Source organism: Salarias fasciatus, unplaced genomic scaffold (genome assembly GCF_902148845.1).
Source record: "Salarias fasciatus unplaced genomic scaffold, fSalaFa1.1, whole genome shotgun sequence".
Classification (NCBI taxonomy): Eukaryota; Metazoa; Chordata; class Actinopteri; order Blenniiformes; family Blenniidae; genus Salarias; species Salarias fasciatus.
The window spans coordinates 2,177,181-2,184,221 of NW_021941374.1; positions in this window are offsets into that span (position 1 = coordinate 2,177,181).

Sequence of the window (7,041 nt, forward strand, 5' to 3'; positions counted from 1 at the left end):
GCATTGCATTTACAGCCTTGATTTTCAAAACCATGCATCTGCCAAAACACTTTGGTGGACACGTTATAATCTGCACATTCACTACGCTGTGAAATATTAATGCAAAATTACCAGATTGAGTTGTTTATGCGAAGATTGCTAAGACGGAACTACTTACTAAATATGGCATCTGGACACAGTGATTTCAAAAGAAAAAGTAGTTCCCAGTATTTGCTTCAGTGTCGTAACGCTCCAATATCATTTGTGGGTGTTCCACAGAGTAGTGAATATGCAGATTATAACGTGTCCACTAAAGTGTTTTGGGGTTGTTGGATTTTGTATTTGATGAGTTTGACGAGGGGAAGCAAAAATACCATTCACTTCCATTGTGTCCTTCCTGAAAACCCTCCCCGACTCACCTCTGAATAAACAATAGCTCGCCCTCACAAAAAAAGTAAGTATGCTGTTCAAAATGATGAAGGAATTGCGCTAAATGGGCCAATTTGCCAAAATGTTGAAGTATCCCTTTAACGTTTGAACTTAGCTGTGTGAGGATGAAGGCGGCTCCATTTTTGTCAAGTCTGGGAACATTTTACCTGCTCAGTGTTAACAGATGTTGAACCAAGTTAAATTTAGTTTCGTTGGTCAGTCTAACCATACTTTTGGGGTCGTTCAGAACACACACACACTTGCAACCCAAACCTAATTGGGGAAGGCTGTTAGATGAAACCTTTAGACACCAGTTTGAGAGTCGAGCTATACTTTTGGGGTCATTCAAAACACACACACACTTGCTACTTGAACCTAATTGGGGATGTCCCGTTAGATGAAACCTTTACACACCAGTTTGTCACTCCAACCAAACTTGTAGTGTGGTAACTAACAGACAGAGTGATCACAATAGCAGACATGAGAAGTACTTATACACACAGCCTACTTGGACTGAATTAAGACTGTGCTGGGAGGTCATTTATACTCACTGACCCACTATATACATAACACAGACAACCAATACTGTCCAATCTCTAAGAGATTAAGTCATGTATTATAATCTGGCTCCTACCTGGGATTTGTCACTCTCATCCACAGTCTGCTCGCTGACTTCAGGTGATGACATCTGCTGGAAACAGAAACAAGACACAATTTAAGAAACCAAAAACACTTAACGCTTGTACTTAGGTGTGTGAGGATGGAGGCGGCGCCATTGATGTCAAGCCTGGGAACATTTTACCTGCTCAGTGTTAACAGATGTTGAACCAAGTTAAACTTAGTTTCGTTGGTCAGTCTAACCATACTTTTGGGGTCATTAAGATCACACACACACTTGCTACCCAAAGCTAATTGGGGACGGCTGTCAGATGAAACCTTTAGACACCAGTTTGAGAGTCGAGCTATACTTTTGGGGTCGTTCATAGCACACACACACACTTGCTACTCTAACCTAATTGGGGACGTCCCGTTAGATGAAACCTTAACACACCAGTTTGTCAGTCCAACCAAACTTGTAGTGTGGTAACTAACAGACAGAGTGATCACAACAGCAGACATGAGAAGTACTTATACACACAGCCTACTTGGACTGAATTAAGACTGTGCTGGGAGGTCATTTATACTCACTGACCCACTGTATACATAACACAGACAACCAATATTGTCCAATCTCTAAGAGATTAAGTCATGTATTATAATCTGGCTCCTACCTGAGATTTGTCACTCTCATCCACAGTCTGCTCGCTGACTTCAGGTGATGACTTCTGCTGGAAACAGAAACAAGACACAATTTAAGAAACCAAAAACACTTAATGTTTGTACTTAGGTGTGTGAGGATGGAGGCGGCTCCATTTATGTCAAGCCTCGGAACATTTTACCTGCTCAGTGTTAACAGATGTTGAACCAAGTTAAACTTAGTTTCGTTGGTCAGTCTAACCATACTTTTGGGGTCATTAAGAACACACACACACTTGCTACCCAAAGCTAATTGGGGACGGCTGTTAGATGAAACCTTTAGACACCAGTTTGAGAGTCGAGCTATACTTTTGGGGTCGTTCATTGCACACACACACACTTGCTACTTGAACCTAATTGGGGACGTCCCGTTAGATGAAACCTTAACACACCAGTTTGTCAGTCCAACCAAACTTGTAGTGTGGTAACTAATAGACAGAGTGATCACAACAGCAGACATGAGAAGTACTTGTAGACATAGCCGACTTGGACTGATTTAAGACTGTGCTGGGAGGTCATTTATACTCACTGACCCACTATATACATAACACAGACAACCAATATTGTCCAATCTCTAAGAGATTAAAGGATAAGTTTGGTTTAAACAGTTTTCACGTTGTTGATGGAATGAAGTACAACAATATACTCACTCAGAAGTCTTTTCTGATCCCAACAGTGCTTTGGGAGAAAGTTAGATCCAAAATCGAGCGGCGCACATCCCTATACTGTTAGCAGGTAGAGCATGTGTAGCGCCGCTCACTAAACAACTTCAATAATCCAAAAACTCATTAGTTTCACCAATATTTCATCATGGTCCGCTCACGCCACTCCTCCATGACAGCCTGGTGTTGCCAGATATGTCATATATGCAGATATATGTTCGATTTGAATGTACTACTTGGCGTCCACGTGTATCTAGACACCTACATCTAGATATCTATGTCTATATGTCTTGGCGGTAGTGTGAGGAGAGCTACGGAAGCCACAGTGTTGTTGTATGTGTGTTTTTTCGACTGCCAGTGCTAATGCTGCTTTTGCTTAAGAGAAAATCATTCAAAGTTCTCGTCCACAACAACTTCATCCGACAGATATTCATCCATTTTACACTACACTGGAAAAAAAGCACCGCGTGCAGCCTCAGGTTGCCCCGGAAACAATGAGTCGTACTACACATGCGTGCGGTGCCGTAAACAAAGCTTTCAGTTCAGAGGTCAACAAAACAACAAAAACATTAATCTTTGTAATATGCTTGAAAGAAGTCCAGAGTTGTTTGGCAGCGTGAGGATGTATATTCCAAGAGCACGGATCAGAAACATGCGTTCGGATCGGCAGTCGAAAAAACACACACAAAACAAAACTGGGGCTTCCGTAGCTCTTACACTACCGCCTAGACATATACACATAGATATCTAGCTGTAGGTGTATAGATACACGTGGACACCTAGTAGTACATTCAAATCAAACATATCTGCATATATGACATATCTCGCGACACCGGGCTGTCATGGAGAAGAGGCTGAGTGGACCATGATGAAATATTGGTGAAACTAACAAGTTTTTGGATGATTAAAGCCATTTTGCTAGCGGCACAATACATGCCCCATCTGCTAACAGTATAGGGATGTGCACTGCTCGATTTTGGATATAACTTTCTCCCAAAGCACTGCTTGGATCAGAAAAGCCTTCTGGGTGAGAATATTGTTGTACTTCATTCCATGAACAACATGCAAACTGTTCAAACCGAACCTATCCTTTAAGTCATGTATTATAATCTGGCTCCTACCTGAGATCTGTCACTCTCATCCACAGTCTGCTCACTGATTTCAGGTGATGACATTTGCTAGAAACAGAAACAAGACACAATTTAAGAAACCAACAACACTTAACGTTTGTACTTAGGTGTGTGAGGATGGAGGTGGCTCCGTTTATGCCAAGCCAATCTCTGAGAGATTAAGTCGTGTATTATAATCTGGCTCCTACCTGAGATCTGTCACTCTCATCCACAGTCTGCTCGCTGACTTCAGGTGATGACATCTGCTGGAAACAGGAACAAGACACAGTTTAAAAAACCAACAAGACTTAAAGGGAACATATTGTGCTATTTGTCAGTCACGTCATATTGGTCTTAGAAGCCCAAAAACATAGTATTTAATTTTGTTCGCCCCAAATTCATCCTTTGTTCGGAGTTTGAGCAGTCTAAAAAGTCGCTCTGACGAGCCCTCCTCAGAACAGGCTCTTTCTCAGCCTGCTTCCCGGTATGCACTTGAACGCATCTGTCCACGCCCACTCTCACACACATGCATGGTGGGGGCACAGTCAGGAGGAGGAGTTAAATCTCCTTATTTAATGGCCGAGTTTGAGTTTGGTTCGTTTATCCTGAAATAAGTAAATGAATGTTTTCATTTATAGATCCTCTTCAAAATCTGATGATGTGCAGTCCTGGAACACAATTTTTAATTTAATGTTTTGAACAATGTGTTTTCATTACAATACACTAAACACATTATCTTATATCAAAGTTTAAACTTTAACTGATTGAAAATCTCAGTGCAAATCTCAGTGTCAATGCAATCAGCAAAATCTACTCATTCTTCAATGAGTCATCCCCTTCTTCAAAGACTATCATTAGTTTTTATCATAAATTGTAAAGGCATTCACAAAAAAAAGTTCACCAAGACCTGGGCTAATCTGTGTAGCGCACCCCTCAACTCACCTGCCCCCAAAACTAATTAGCAGAGGTGGGACCAAGTCACTGATTTGCAAGTCACAAGTCAGTCTCAAGTCTTTTCAATCAAGTCCCGAGTCAAGTCTCAAGTCGAGACTAATAAGTCTCAAGTCAAGTCACAAGTCTTATACTTTCAGTTTCGAGTCTTCTCAAGTGATTTAAACAACAAAGCAATGACGCATCGAATGTAGACAGTTTATATATACTTTTAAAATCTATAATCATTAAAACAAACTCATTGTGTGTATGTGTTTGAGAGAGTGAAAGTGTGTGTATGTGTTTGAGAGAGTGAAAGTGTGTGTATGTGTTTGAGAGAGTGAAACAGTACATGAACAGGGTTGTGTATTTTCTGTTATTTAAGGTAAATATGAAGTTTAATGAAACTTCTCAACCATGGGCGGTTTTTGCTGTGGGGCATGTGAGCAACTGCTCAGAACATTCAATGAATCAGGTGCAGGATGGGACTTGGGGGAGCTCCAGCTGTATAGACAGGTTCACTATATGTTGTCCTACAGCAGGGGTGTCCAACCTTTTTTGGGCCAAGAGCTACTTTTCAAGTAGTACCAGAAGGTAACGCGATACTTGTTATAAAATAAGTGATTCCAAAATAAAATCTGTATTGTGTTTTTTCCGTAATATTCTATTTTCTTTACTTCCTCTGGTAGAAAACAGAACAAACAACGTGATGTAGTGATTATATGCATTAGAAGAATGAACAGTTTTGTACTTTGTCACTGCAGGAAAGTCAAACGGCTCCAAAATTAAATGAAACAGCTCTATGAACGGAGGGGCTCTGTGTTCTCAAATTGGGCAGGTTTTTGCCAAGTCAAGCTTCTTTTTTGAACATGTTGGACGGGTTGATGAAATGATTGTGTTTATGACGTGTTCTTTTATTACACAAGTACAGTTTTAATATGCATTTCTTAACCGAGATGGCCGTTTGGGCTGCTTTCTATTGAGTTAAACGGGTTTCATATTGTTTACAGGGGAGAGCGACAGATCTGTCAACCTCCTCCAGCGGACTGCAGAGACACTGCAGGCGGTGATGCGGTGATTCCGTTCCGTAGGTGGAACGCAGCCGTTTCGCAGCCGGACCCCATCCAGTGTGCATCAGGCATGATTGTCATTCATGGAGAGTGCTGCATGTGCACACACGCACTCGCTCGCTAACGTGTGCACACACTTGTTGCTTTCTTCTTTTTTTTAACCGCGCAAACTTTTTTTTTTTTCCCCTGCACCTCGCGGTCTACCTGGGGACACTCGATCGCGATCTACTGGTTGGGCACCCCTGTCCTACAGTATACAGTGCCCACAGGGGGGGGGGGGGGGGACTGCACTGCTGCATAGAGCACAATCCGTGTCAGTGGCCACGGTTACATGGAAGTTCAGAATTATTTAATTCCAAATTACATTTATTAGCTTGGCGTTTACATGGGAAAGACAAAGGATTAAATCCACTTTAATGCCGAGGGTTGAAGCGATCTGCCTGGACAGTGGGCGGATGTGACATACCCCCATCTACCCATCTCAAACAACAAGTTTTGTTTATGATCATCAAACGTTGTTTGTGTGTGCGTTTGATAGCCTCCTCCAGTTGCCTTATATCGCTGTTAAATCGTGGGTGCTCGTTGGTGATTCTAATCTGGCTTGTATTTACGCTAATAAAGATAAGTGTCACTGAGGTGTTCTATGTGTTCGTTTTTTCTGCATCAAAATTACTAAATCGCTCAACAGAGTCATTTGATCCCAAGCAGTGCTTTGCACGGTTTGAAAATTGACTAAAGGCTGGTCCATGCTTCACATGTACGCGTTTCCGCGTCCGCTTTGGAAGGTCCGCGCACCACTGATGTGGACGCGCTTTCTCCCATGCTACATTTTGAGCTCAGCTGTGCGCGTCTCATGCAGGCGCGGTGATCCACGCAGCCTCGAGAAGCTTTTCCGGCACTACAGACTGTTTATCTGCTCCTTTATTACGGATTATTTAGAGAAAATTAAGCACATACATTGCCAGTACATTATCTTTAAATATTAAAGTTTATTTAGCCTTTTTTCTTCTGTTTCTGAATCGCGGGGGCGGCGCCGGAGCGATTACTTACTTTTTCACTTCTGTCTGCGGACCTTCTCCTCCCTCCAGACAGTCTCTCTCTCTTTCCACGAGTTTTTCACTTTTTCGGTGTCTTTAAGTGGAGCCATCAGGCTGGAGCTCCGTCTACTTTCACTTTTACCGTCATGTTTTGTTTGCTATGGCGCTCTGGCACAGGCGCACACTTCCGCGACCTGCCCGCACTGCGCAACGCGGTCTCAAATTCTGGCTGCTGCGCGGACGTCCGCGGATCGGTCCGCACGGACCCTAGCGGACAGGAATTCATGACGATTTTTACGTCACGCGGACCAACGCGCAACGCGCACCCACGCGGACATGTGAAGCATGGACGGGCCTTAAAGGGCTATCACAGTGTCAAAATCAGCTTACTTCACCTGCCACAAACTGATTCATGCCTCTAGTATTATACATAGAGGGATATTTTGCCCCAAAATAAGTTAATATAACACAGCAGAGTCAGATTTACCACATTTGAACACAACCAGTACTTTTTACTACTGGGAACATG